Source organism: Cyanistes caeruleus, chromosome 3, assembly GCF_971803275.1.
Source record: "Cyanistes caeruleus chromosome 3, bCyaCae1.hap1.1, whole genome shotgun sequence".
Lineage (NCBI taxonomy): Eukaryota > Metazoa > Chordata > Aves > Passeriformes > Paridae > Cyanistes > Cyanistes caeruleus.
The window spans coordinates 94179742-94193438 of record NC_141703.1 but is presented as its reverse complement, the minus strand read 5'-3'; the positions used below and the strand labels follow the sequence as shown (position 1 = coordinate 94193438).

Here is a 13697-nt window from a genome sequence, read left to right as displayed (position 1 = left end):
AAATCTCCATGTTATTAGAGGAGGGAATCATTTATTTTCAGTTTCTGCAGAGCTTTAGCACTGTACTCAGCTACTAAATGTGAGGTTGCAGGGTGGTTTGTGCGACAACTCATTTAAGTGTATTAAAAAAAGGAGTGGAGGGAAGTGGTTACTGAAAGCGGAAGAGCTACAAGGCAAAAAACCTGAGATGTCAGAACAACCTGATGCCACAGATCCTGTCCTGTGGTCTGCAGCTGTCACTGGGCCTCTGTGTCCCTGCCCCAGGGAGCCTGCCCTTAAATCCTTCCCTGGATCAGGGCTTCTCCTCAGCTTTTCCGCCTCTCCTGCTGGCCTGAGGCAGATACCTTTTGTCTCAGGCTTTTCCCTCGCCATTTATTTTCCTGGCTCTGGGACACAGGTGTTCCAGTAAGGCAGAAGAGCGTCCCTGGCTATGCCCAAGGAGATGTGGAGCAGCTTTTCCCTCAGAGCCCACAGCTCCCCAGCCATCTCCCTCTGTGAGCCCGAATGGAAGGCTGATGCCCGCCCGTCTCTGGCTGCTGTGGTGGGTGCCCTCAGCAGCAACGCAACCTCATCCCAGAAGTCCCTTCTCTCTCCTGTCCTTCACTGTGTGGAAGAGAAGGGCTTAACATGCGGCTCCAGGTGTTCTCTTCCATGACTGTGGAGTGTTAAGGGAACGTCCCTGTGCTCCCTGTTAGGCAGAAAACCCGAGAGCAGATAAACACCACCTTCCTGGACTCAGCACTGGTGAGGGCACACCTGGAGTGCTGTGTCCAGTTCTGGGCCCTCAGTTTGGGAAGGAATTGAGACACTTGAGCACGTCCAGAGGAGGCAACGAGGCTGGTGAGGGGCTGGGAACACAAACCCTGTGAGGAACAACTGAGGGAGCTGGGGTTGTTTAGCCTGGAGAAAAGGAGACTCAGAGGTGGCCTTATCACTCTATAACTCCCTGAGAGGTGGCTGTGGTCAGGTGGGGTCAGTCTCTTTCTCCAGGCAACAACTGACAGAATGAGAGGACACAGTCTTAGCTGCACCAAGGGAAATATGGGTTGGATATTAGGAAAAAGTTTTTTACTGAAAGTGTGATAAAGTACTGGAATGGTTTGCCTGGGGAGGTTGTGGAGTCACCATCCCTGGAGGTGTTTAAAAAAAGACTGGATGTGGCACTAGGTGCCATGGTTTAGTTGAGGTGTTAGGCCTGGGCTGGACTCAATGATCTCAGAGGTCTCTTCCAACCCAGTGATTCTATTGAATTCTGTTGTTGAATTCTGTTGAATTCTCCAGGATGAGCCCAGATGCTCCCAGAGCCAGCCCTGGGTGCCCATCAACACAGACACCCATAGCCCTGTCGGTTTATGCTTGGCTGCTGCTGTTTGCCCACACTGGGTGTTCAGGGCTCACTGTTGGTTCAGGGCTCAGGTGTAGTTTTGTCCTGAAGCTGGTTCTCACCCTTGGGCAGATCCTCTGCACAGCTCATTTGGATTCTGTGTTTCCGTTTGTTCTTAAAATGAGCCTGCTAACAACTGCTAATACTTAACCATTTTTATATTTTAGCCATATATAAGGGTTATACAAGTTTGTAGGTTAAAAATAAACCTTCTAAATTTAACACACTGGTACAAATACACTGTTTCTACCTAATGGTGGCAGCTGTTGCACGTCACAGACTGGTAGGTCTGTAGAAACAATAAATAATAGTCCTTACCATAGAAATGCTAATGCTTGCTATATGGTTTGAAAGTGTCATTTTGAAAAGCTGTCAAAACATAAACTATGAGTGATTTTTATGGTGAGCTCAAAGATAGCTCATATTTTAAATGAAGAATTAATGGAACTAGGGGAGGATGTGAATTGTATGGCCTGAACACCTATAGTTTTCATAGACTTTCTGTAGGACTTGGTATAAATGACTTAAGCCTCATGGGTCAGGTACCTGAGCATCTTTTTACTGTCTCAGGGGCAGCATTGCATTATCTGGTTCTTATCTGAACCTGACGATGCAACAGCTCAGGTTCTTAGCTGAAAACTGGGCATTTTGCCTTCCTCTCAGCCTCTGTAGTGGAAGATCTCTGGGATAGGAGTTCCCCTTACTGCTCATACATATAGAACTGACAAAATGAAGTCTTGTCTTGCTGGGGCCTTTCGGTGTAGTCTTACATAAAAATTCCATATCCTTGAGTGTTTGTATGTGTATCACCAGCAGAGGCAGAATCAGTAGCACTGTGATCTTAATACTCTAACACCTGTGAGTTGTGCTCTGAACAAGACATCATTGCTGTTCCCAAAACACAGCTTGATTCCAAGAAGGAAGCATTGCCTCCAAGTAATCTGGTGTGGGGAATGATGCCCCCAAATATGTTTTAGAAGTCTGTTTGCCAGGCTGTACATTTGCACTGAAATCGAGGTAAAGCTGTCTCCTGATGTTTTAGGTTGCTCTGGGAAAAACCAGGGAAGCTTCCATGTAATTCACCTCACCTTTACTTCAGTGACAAACCTGATCTGGAGGTCAGGTGCAGCCCTGGACCAGGACAGACTGTGGGCTTTGTGGGTTGCACAGGATGTCACCACCAGGAGAACCAAACACTATGAGGATGGTCAGGTCTGGAGTTCATGTCCCCACGCCACTGTGGTCTCTGTGGCTGTAACTGGCACGTTGCTCCTAGAAAAGGAGTGAAGAGTCAAATTCCACGGACACAGTGTTCTTGCTGGCTGCTGTAGGCTGTACTTACTGGGTTTTACTACTGGATTGCTTTTCAGAGAGGATGTGGTAAAATCATAACTCCTGGTGATGAGATATTTACAAAGTGTCCAATTTATAACACAAAAATACACTGTAACCTTTACTCTTGTCACATCCCTGGGTTCACTAATGAGACTTAGTTGCCCTGATCAGCCTCACCTGGAGCCTCCTGGAGCCTTATTTAAGCTCAGCCCGAGGCTATTTGTTCCTACCTGGGCTATTTTTGGCAGTATGTGTTCTGACTCGAGTTGGTGTTTGACTTTCCTGGACTTGATGCTTGCTGGGCTGTTGGTAGGATGTGTTTTCTATCCCGGTCCTGTGTTGCCTGCTGGGCTCAGCTGTGGTAGGTTTGTGCCCTGCTGCTGATAGCCCTGCCCACACTGCAGCAGCCCTTGGCTCCCCACGCTCTGCTCTGCTCTGCTGCCCCTAGCAGGTTTGTGGCTGTTTAATTTCTGTCTCACTTTTATGAGGTCCCTGCTGGTGAATGAGGCGTTCAGCAGGGCAGTCCTGAGTGTGTCCTCACCAACTTCAAATGCGTGTGGCTTTGTGTCTATAATGGGTATGGCACTTGAATCTGCAGGAGGGTGACATACTTAAAGTGTCCCTGGTCATGGGGTGTTGGCTTCTGTTGTAGAAGCTGCTAAAATGCCAAGGGAGGGCCATCAGTAGGAAAGTGCTGTTTTACTGTTCAAATCTGTACTTTCCTTGGTAAAGAAGTTGTTCCCTGCTTATACAGGTGTCACCTGTGGAGTGTTGGTGCTCTCAGAGCCAGATCTCTAGGGGAGCAGAGGAAAGAGGTATAAACCTGTTTAACATCTCTGTGTTGCCTTTGCTTGCTTGAGCTGCCTGTTCAGGCACTGAACCCTTCTGAAAATGAACAATCTCTCCTTGTATTTTTCTTTATTTTCTCAATGTTTTTGGGAAAAACAGCAGGACTTTTAGCCACAAATGTAACGATAAATAACTGGAGTGTCTTAAATTTGCATTTATTGATAATGTGGCAAATTGGGTGTGTATGCAAAGAGGTCAAGATTTTTTGTGGCCAGTATGTGTTATTGCTATTACTGTGAAGTGCTGGTTTTGTCAAAATAAAAACTTTCTTTTTGGAAAAGGTCTATTTTCATGGATATAATGTAATTGTTTTGGAGAGGTTGAAGTTAAAATGTTTGGAAGGGAAGCTGAATTGTACTATTGCAGTTTAAACTGACTTTCACTTCAGAATTCAGAATTGTTAGGGCTTAAAAAATTAAGCAAGAGAAACTTATTTTGAGTGTACTGAATTCCTTAAATAGAGGTCTTTGACATAATTTCTTTCAAGATTTGTCTTATACTCTCTGTCAATTTGGTATATGGAGTCTTCCAGGTCATTATTTTGGGGCGGGAAAGACATAATCAAATGTTAGTTTTGCCAGAACTGTATGATTTGGTAAGAATAAAGTGGAAGAGTTGGTTATTTTTTCAAGTAACTACACACACTAATTAGGAAGGATAAAAATGTATGGATTTTAAGAGCTTTTGGAAGAGCTGCCTTAGAAACTATAGGTGGGCTAACTTGAAAGAAAGACTTAAGTGTATATACACATCTGCAAGTATTTATGCATGAAGTTTCCTCTTTCTTCCAGCAAGGTCAGTGAAAACAGTTTAAAAATTATTGTATTTTTTTTTCTGTACAGCTAATCCTTGGTTCAGAAAAACCCAAAAAACCCAACAAATCAAAACCAACCACCATAAAAAAAATAAACCAAGGCCAAAAAAAATCCAATTCAAAGAGCTTTTGAAAAAAACCTACCTTTCTTTTGTTTATATATGCCATTGGAGACAGTTACAACTTTGCTCTTTGGATGTTGCATCTCTGAATGTCTTATGCTCTCTTCTGTTCATTAGTTGTTCCCAAAGGCAGTATGAAATACAGAAGGTGCAGACTCTGCCCCTTGCCCAGAGGACTAAGGTGTTGTCAGAGCAGAAGTGTGGCAGTTTACCCAAGGGTAGGTGTGAGAGTGAAGCCCTTCTCTGTTTGGGGTGACTGTGTAACTTGGCAGAAGGGCTGAGCTGACTGGGTGTGAGGATCAGGCAACCCAGCTGATGTTCTGAGGCAGGCTTTCAGTTACTATGAAGTTCCACTCTGCAGTAGAAAGGATTTCACCAGCTGAGCATTTTCCTTTGAAACTCTAGTCTCCAGACCAGTCTATTTTAGCCCTAGGACAAGCTGTGTGCATGTGTGTCAATGGATAATCTGTATGTGTAACCCTTCCCCTAACAGTAGCTGGCAGACAGGAAACAGGACACGATCTCTATCTGACGTATTTCAATGTCCTCAGGTCCTTGCTGTCTCCTCCTATAGAAGTTCCTCTCTACCCAAGTAAATACCCAGGCAAAAGAATCCATTTGTGTAACGTATGCTGGTCAACTGCTCTAATTCAGCCCTGAAAAGTCTGCTGTCCAAAAGGGACACGTTGCTTTTTTTTATCTATTCTGTCAGTTTGCAATAAAATGTTTTGTCAAGATTTGGTCAAATCTTTCGTTTGAGTCACCTTGAGCAGTTTTTTTGTTTGTCTTTGTTCTGTTTTATATTGCTTATTGCAAGAAATCTAGTTTATGGAGCCTTCAAATGTGTTCAATAATTTCTCTGTTAGGAAGGTTGATATAGATAATCAACATAGGAATGTAGAAAGGTCAGGGAGCTCCAGGAGTATGCTTTATTCCCCTGCCATTGGAAGGAAAACATAATTCATTTTATAAACTTATCAAGATTTCTTGGAATTTCTTGGAGACTTAGGAGCCAGTAAGCCATGGAGAAAATGATGACATTTAGAAAGATTATTTCTACCTTAAACATGTTTATGGCTAATTCATAAACATTAGTTCTCTGGACTGGTGCTGTGCTTTTCCTGAAATTATTAATTTTCTCTTTCATTTTTTTAATGTAGTTTGGGGTTTTTTGGTTGCTTTTTTATTTTTTTAACTGCTGTGCTTGGCAGCACTTCACAAATTGCCTTCTGAATACAGTTTTACATCTCATTTGGTCTTCCTTCTGCTGAAGGAGGAGATGCTTGTTTTTCCCTCAGCTGCACCTTCCTGCTGCTTCCTTTGTCCATCCACTCCATGCTGCAGGCTGAGAGTCAGCTGTGTGGACTTGTGACCTCCCTTGCTTGATGCCTGGGTGTCGTGGGACTGGGGCAAGTGGGGCTCCTTTCTGCTGGCCAGCTGCTGTCAGATCAGATTAAAAATGTTTTATAACTGCAATCCCAGTATTAATTTTGCTGCCCAAACAAGAACAGGCTTAGTTTTATTTCACACCCTTCCTGAAGTATTTAGTTTTTCTGTTGCTGTGCTCATCCTGGTGTTTTTTTCTGTGCTGACTCAGTTGAAATTCTTCCATCCTGAACTTGGTGAGCAGAGCTGTCTGCAGTATTTCAGAGTCATTCTTATTAGTGTTTTGTACAGTGCCACAAAAACTACCCTTTTTCTTCTGGAAATACTTCAGATTCACCCTATGGTCATGTTTGCCTCTCTCACAGAAGGTAAGCTTCCATTTTGGGCAGCACTGATGCATGAGGAATGACCTTTATTTCCCCTTGCTGCTGAGGGGAACCTATGATTCGGGACTCCTTGTAGCTTTTACAGTATTATCTGAACCAGCCTGCTTACTGCTGTGAGGTTTTGCTAAATTATTAGTGCTACCAAAAAAGCTGGAGCAGAGGGAAACCTTGGATAAGGGAGCAGATGAATTTTACCTACAAAGGGTGAAATCCTGGCAGCACTTGCACTGACTTAATAGATGTGCAATAGGAGTCAATAGAGAGCTTGTCCTTTCCCTCAGTGTCTGACTGACTTAATTGGGACCTTACATAAAATCTGATGTCTGACTGTTGAACATGTGATTCATCCCTAATTTCAGTATGGAAGTAGGAAAACAGAGGGGGAAGAAAAGCAGTGGGAAGTAGGAAACTCAACCTCCACAGAATGCTTCATATCCTATGAGATTTCAGCCAGTGTTCACCTTGGTGAAACAAAAAGCTTAACCATTGCATCCCCTGTTGTAAGGAGCCAGGTGATGTGTGAAATCAATTTGACCTGAATAAACAAGAAAGGGGGTGCACTCTCCTGCCCTAAATAACTAATTAAAAGCTATCATCTTGCATCCAACAGCAGTGGCAGCTGCCAAATTGGATGTTAAAAATATGCCTGCCAGTCTTTGAAAAGTACATGTTTGCATGGCAGTGAGAACTGGTACTTTGGCCTTTGTACAGGATGTTAAAAACCAAGGGCTGATGTCTGAGATAATGTCTGAATGTGTAATGGCTGCTTCCTCTCACTGCATAGGCTCCGCATCCCCAGCTTCTGACTCATACTGAGGTCCCAGATTTTCAGCAGAAAGCCAGCTCATTTTTACACTCCTGCAGAATTCTATCCTGACTTTGCAGAAGCCTTGTTTACAGGATAGCTGCATGTTTTCTGTTGTTTTTTTCCTGATATTTCCTTTAATCAGGAAGGGGTAAAGCTGATGCACAGGTCAGTGATCCAGAAGTGTCACTGCATGGCACAGCCCCCCATAAAATTTGCCCCTCCAGAGCAGGGGACTTTTTGTCTGTGACTGCCTGTTAGTGTCAGCATCCCAGGTTTGCCTTTCAGAAGGAAGAAAGCAAGCAAAAATAAGGTGTGGGTGAGGGGGGAAGGACAAATTCAAAGCAGAGCCACAGACACCTCAATGTTTGGGATGGTATTTTTTTCCTTTTCTGCCTGGCAGTGAGCTGCTGGTATCATTTTTTTCTTCCAAAACCAGCAGATGGTGTTAGATGGCTATTTAATGACTCGCATGGGATGGAAAGATCCTGGTGATAGAGCTGGGGGGATGCAACAAGGAACAGTTTTGTAGGGATGTTCAGTGAAACTGAAAGCTGTGATAGGCTCCTGTTTTAAGCATCTGTGTGTATGCTTTCAGCTTACTACTACTAGGGGGTGGGGAGCTTCAGAGCTGTAGTACTTGATTTAAATTGAGGTTTCCGTGACATCTATCATATTTTCCTTCTAAAGATTTAGGTCTGCTTGAGTGCAGTGGAGCAAAATAAATATAGCCAATGGCCCTTATTGAGCACCTTGGGGTTGGGAGGTGTATAAATTATTTTGGTATTTATTTTTTAATTGGATCCTTCCTTGAATGCACCTTAAATGGAAAAGTGAAGTGGTACAAGCTCTCTGCAGTGCATTCCCTGTGACAGAAGTATTTCCTAAATCCCACAGCCCATACAAAGGGGTTAAGTGAGGTGGAATGAATAAGATGTCAGCTCAGCAGGTTGTCCACCATCCAGCCAGGTTAAAACACAGCATCAGTTTCTGACTGCTTTCTGTTAGCTGGGGTGATGAATGCACTGGGCCTTGATCAAGCTCCTAGAGAACAAGTGTCTCTCTGCACTGACCTGAATCTGTTACTGGTGATATTACACGAGGAAACTGATGTCAGAAATTTGTGTACCTCTGGGTAGGAAAAAAAACCACAAACCCCAACCTGAATAGCTATAGGTACAGATGGGCTGTAATTTGCTGCCATTTAGGAAAGATCTTGGAGGTATTGTGGATATTTCATAGACTGTCTGGTAAGCACACAGCAGTTAGAATTAAGAAATGTAGGGAAAGGTAATAAAACATCTGTTCTTTGGCTGCATATGTCATTGGTGTAACCCACCTCCTGAATACTGCAGCCAGTTCTAACAACTATCTTGAAAAGTTTTTAGAACAGCAAGAAAAAATGTGGAAGAGTGCATAACTAGTTTGACCCTTCACCCTGGAAGCAAAGGGACTGGGGGAATGTTATAAATAAGGAATATGGGGATATGCTAAAAATGAACAGGGAAAGATTATTGCTATTTATTCATGTAATTGGAGAAAACACCCTGAAACTTCATGTGGTTTTTTTCATTTATTTGGGGTTTAAGTCTACTGGTTCCCATAGTACATAAGGAAAACTGTGGAGCTTGTTTTCACTTGATTTTTCTTTCTTCTTTGTGGAATTAGGAGAAATAAATGTATCTAAAAAAAGGTTGGGCAAATTCAGAAGATCCATTGTTGGCTGTGAAGCATGACTGCATGAATGCAGGTTCTGGCAATATAAGATGAGAGGGGTCAGCCTGCAAGTTCCTTTTCCAGTCTTCTGCCAAGCATAGTGTTTGCTGGCAATTCCTGAAGGGTCATTATAGGTCTGTTCAGTGGTTACTCTGAGTGGCTACTGGAAATGGGGTTGCAAACCTCCTTTCCTGTGAGATGATGATGCATATTTAAGTAATGGATTTTAGAGGTGAGGCTCTACAGGTCTGTTACTGCAGGCCTAGAGGTATCTCCTGCAACCTGTGACTCAGCTGCTTATAGAACTCAGCCTGCATCTGCTGCTGCTTCAGCCTGAGCCCTAGGGCTGGGCCAAGGATGCTGGTAAGCTTCACCTTAACATCAAACAGTTAACAGGCTGACACAAAATCATCAGCATGAGAGTCTTGACATGCCAGTCAAAGGAATAATTTAAACAATCCCAGGAAATTTGTTTTTATAAAGCGACAGCTTTTAACGGTGGCATAATGTAATCTACTTGTTAGATTTGTTCCCAAGCAGTCACTAAAAATAGCACACACTGGGGTATACAAATGTCCTGGGTAGAGGCACAAGAACTGGAAGAAAGGTAGAGTAGCATGACTTGTCTTTTAATAGACTGTAGGACTGCTGGGTTCTGCTAAGATTTTTTTTTTTTTTTTAATAAATTATTCTTCTGACAGATGGGGCTGGTTTCTGTTCTGCAGTGCATAAATCCACACCCAATAATTAGAATAATTTATACTATGGTATTTAATCTTGGAGCATCCTAAAGCAATTTACAGCCTACTGTCCATGAAGAGAGCCTTATCAATATCTGATCTAGGAAGCTGAGTCATCCCTAAGCCTGACCAACCCTTTGCTAGCTGGAAATCATGTGTCCATTCCTGCCTGCAGAGGGAAACCCCCCTATCTGCCCCAAAGAGGAAAACACTCTCCAGGAAGCCCTCCTACCTATATTCTGTTATTCCTGGCCAGCTTTTAGAATCCTTTAAAGGAGGGAGGGCTGAGATCTTACCTCATGCCCTGAGTTTTCACTTAGGCTTTCCTCCATTGGAGGAAATGGAGATTTGCTTTCCTCCATTGGATTGCTCAAAGACAGTAAAAGAAAAATCTGTGTAAGGAAAGGCTTCTGGTTAATGCATCTCAAAGGCCTTGCTGGTTAGAAGGAGAATGTTGTGGATGCTGGTACTGCCTTGATATGTGATCTGCATTACAAAGCTGATGTAGATGACCTGAGTGTGTAATGTGCTTGAGCATTAAAGTTCATTAGGTCTGCTTAGCTCTTGGTTACTTTTGAAATTTCTCTTAACTGCTTTCATCCTTTCTGGATGTCCATAGATGCTGTTCTTGGTAGAAACAGACTCAACCTCACATCTGCAGACAATAATTCTCTGAAGGGTGTGGCTGGGTTGTTTTGGTTTTTTTTTTATATTCTGCTGATGTCAATTTATCTTATCAGCTTCTGAGGCAGGTGAATGTGTCCCCATACTGGGTGGGCTAAAGGGGAGCAGAAGCTCTCAAAATGGCCCTTGGCAGGCAAGAGGGTGCAAGTTCATAAATAACTGTTGCTGTGGTAACACATCAGCACTGTCCCTGCACTGGGTTTTCACTGGTAGGTGCTAACATTTAAAATTATTAACCTGGACTGGGAGTGGTGGTGGTGGTGGCAGAGAGCAGCAAAATGGGATTAACCACTTGAGGTGTGTTAAGCAAAAACATTCAGTCCTTGCCTAGATGGCTCTGAAGGTTAGTGAGGGAATAACATAGTTTTTGGTGGGTTTGGGCTCTTTAGTGATCCAGAGAGAAAAAGTGCAATAGTGGATAAGTCCCCAGGCTTTCCTTACCTTCACATTGACAGTCTTAGTAGAAAGTCCAAGGGCTGATAGGAGAAACTGGTGCACTTCAGATGTGTTCAAACTCTTCCTTTCCTTGCCAATGACCACTAAGCAAATGCTGTTGGCAATCTACAGAGGCATTGTCCACGTTGGGGCCAAATTGTCAAAACCTTTGGATGGCTTTAGCATAAGCCCAGTGATAGTGAAAGAATAAATTTAAGCATTGCTTAGGAATCTAAACATCTTCATTTCTTCTCCCAGTTATGCTTCTTGAAAACAACTTGTTCTATTTTTAGAGGCCAACTACAAATAACATTTTTAATCTTACTTGTATTAATATTCTCTCTGGAGTGGAAGAACAGCATGCATTATTCAAATGGCCTGTTTGTTTGTGGTTTGGTCTTCATTATCAAATCAAATTGAGTGAGATAAATTTAATTGTATTTACATTCTTTTTTATTTTCTGGTGTGTATGTATTAACTCTGTCTACTATTACTCCCTAAATAATTTTCCTGGGATGAAGCAAGGTTTATTTTGTCCTTTCTTTTTCTGGATGTGTTCTTGTTTGTTTTACCTTTTTTTTCCGCTTTTGTATATGAGATGATGTTTGTTACTTCTAATCATATAGCAGCTCTGGAGCTTGAGAGGTCTATTTTTTTCTGAAATAGCTCCTATTTTCAGAAGTAATTGAATTGTATATGCTTCGGTTTATATGAAGTATCTTTTTTCTGGCAGTAGCTTTGGATTTCAGGGGTTATAAGCCTGGATTTAAAAGGAAGTCTTTTAATAACCGATCTTCTCATGCTACTTCATCTTTTCTCACACAAAATGTGTTTAGTTCCTATGAAACACAATGATTTCTTCTGGACATCTTGATGGTGTCTTAAGATACTTACCCTTAATTTACTCTGCATACTACTGTGCATGCAGGGTCACATTAATGCAATTAAAAGACCATGTTTTGCCTGATGATTTGATACAGGGCTTTCAGAAGTTAAAGATGTGGCAATTGCTGTATGACATTGGATCTTATTCTGTTTTTATGAACTGTTTATCTTCTGTGAGCTTTTGGTACCAGCAGATTTTTCTTGAAGAATTTTAAATCCCCCCTGGATCTGCTTATGATACACATCTCAACCTAATCTCTTATTTTCCCTAGTAAAGCAGTGCTCTGGTCTAGATGATTCAGGAAATTCTTGTTTGCCATTGGTGGGAAATAATTGCAATAACAGCCTCACAGGGATTTTGTGTCTGAGAACTGATAGTGGTGCTTCTTTGCCAACATGGGCAGTGTAAGCCTGTGGAGCTCCTCTGTGACCCCTATGTACAAATGTATACATTTTGGAGGTGCATCTGGGTCACAACCTGGTTCTTAAATTGATTCACTCCATATTTAAGGCAAATGTTCTTCTGGAATGAGTGTAACAAATGTGAATTAACTTTCCTGCAAGTGTGTGATGCAGCCTGCCTGTTCTGCAAAACCTTCTGAACTTTGATCAGGTCAGAAAACCTGCTGTGCTAATTTGCTTTTGGCTGCTCCAAAGGTAGAGCATCAGCTGAGGAATCTCCTCACGCTATTGAGGACTGAGTGGAAAGAACTAATAATATTTTTTCACCTATGCTACAGGGAGCTAAAGTATTTCTCCCCACTTTTCTCATATGAGACAAAATGATGCAGCTTCATTATAGAAATCAGTAAGGTAATGAAGATAAGAAAAGCTTCTCACTGCTGAAACCATGTCCCTGTGCAAGGCTCAGTCTTTGAGACTTCAGCTTTGCAGTCTTCCTTCAGTTCTGCCCTCAGGCCTGGAATTATCTGTCAACATGTTATGGGAATTTAAACCATGAAATGAAATTTGGGTGAATTGCAAAATGCTTGATGAATTCAGGAAGGGAGCCAGCCTTCATTTTGTCCTTCTCTGATATCTTATCATAAATAAGAAACTATTGTTGACAGCTGGAATTAGTTCTAGTGTGAGTGGAAAGTCCCATATTCCTCCTTCCTCTCAGCACTCAAAAAGAACAGGGCAGCAGCACTCCAGTTGGTGGGCTAGAATTTGTGCTGGTCTTCCTCTGGTTCCCTGTGTGGATGCTCAATGCAATGTAAACAGCACCAGAAAAAGGTGTCTGTACTGAAGATGAAGTTTATGTGCACAATGATATTAAAACCATACCAGTGTAGTCCTGCTGGAAAATTCTCTTTTGTAGGGGAGCCTGATAAAGGAGGCTGTCATACTTTGGAGTTTGATCTGACAGGTCACACTAAGCTTATGCTTTGCATTGTCAGCAAAATAGTCCAGTGCTTTCATATGAGATCCAAAAATCTTAGAAGCTCTTGTCTCTTCAGCTGTTTATGCCAAAGTGCTGGATATGAAAGACCAAACTATATTTCATTTTTTGCAAAGCTTTCACAGTCACTTCTGCTTTCTTTTTGCTCTGACCCTCTTACTGAGTGGCTGAAGGGTCTGCTGCCATTCCCACTCTACTGCAACTGTTCTAGCTCAAGGATACTCAGCCTTTCCCATATCACATACATCTTCTCTCAAGTTCATCATCCCAGACTTGCAGGTGCTGTCTGACAGAAGCCTTTGGGGACATTTTGCACTTTTCTGGCTTCTCTGCTCAGTCTGTAGGGACATGGCTCTTTATAAAAGTCGCTGCTTTCCTTGATTTCCAACAGTGTATTTCTTAAGCTCTGCTGGTGGAAGCCTGCAGTGCAGATGGGTTGCTTTTTTGTTTTGAAACTGTCACTGAGTTGAAGTATAAGATGGGCTGGAATGCTTTGCTGAAAGCCTTTCCCTGGTGGGATTGCAGAAATTTTAATCCTTCTTGTTGCTGTTCCTTGTCTTGCTGCTCTGTGTGACTTGTTTTCATAATTTGATTACTGCATGATGCTGGAGAAGGAAAGAAACAGAATGTTTTCCTGTGAGAGTTGCAGCACTTAGAGGTCACCAGCAAAAAAGTCACAGTCTGCATGGTCAAAACAAACTTTTTTGAAGGATGATAGCAAAGATTGGTTTTGTGTAGAGAAGCCATAGTTTCA

General features: G+C 42.4%; 1 long non-coding RNA gene across 1 annotated transcript in view; it reads left to right on the top strand.

Moving 5' to 3' along the window:
* The first annotated feature begins 2944 nt into the window (after positions 1-2944).
* The window catches only part of LOC111943860 (uncharacterized), a 64693-nt gene continuing 53940 nt past the window's right edge, over positions 2945-13697 (top strand). The window contains exon 1 of the long non-coding RNA XR_015285025.1: positions 2945-3170. This is a non-coding gene — a long non-coding RNA (uncharacterized LOC111943860). The remainder of the gene's footprint in view (positions 3171-13697) is intronic.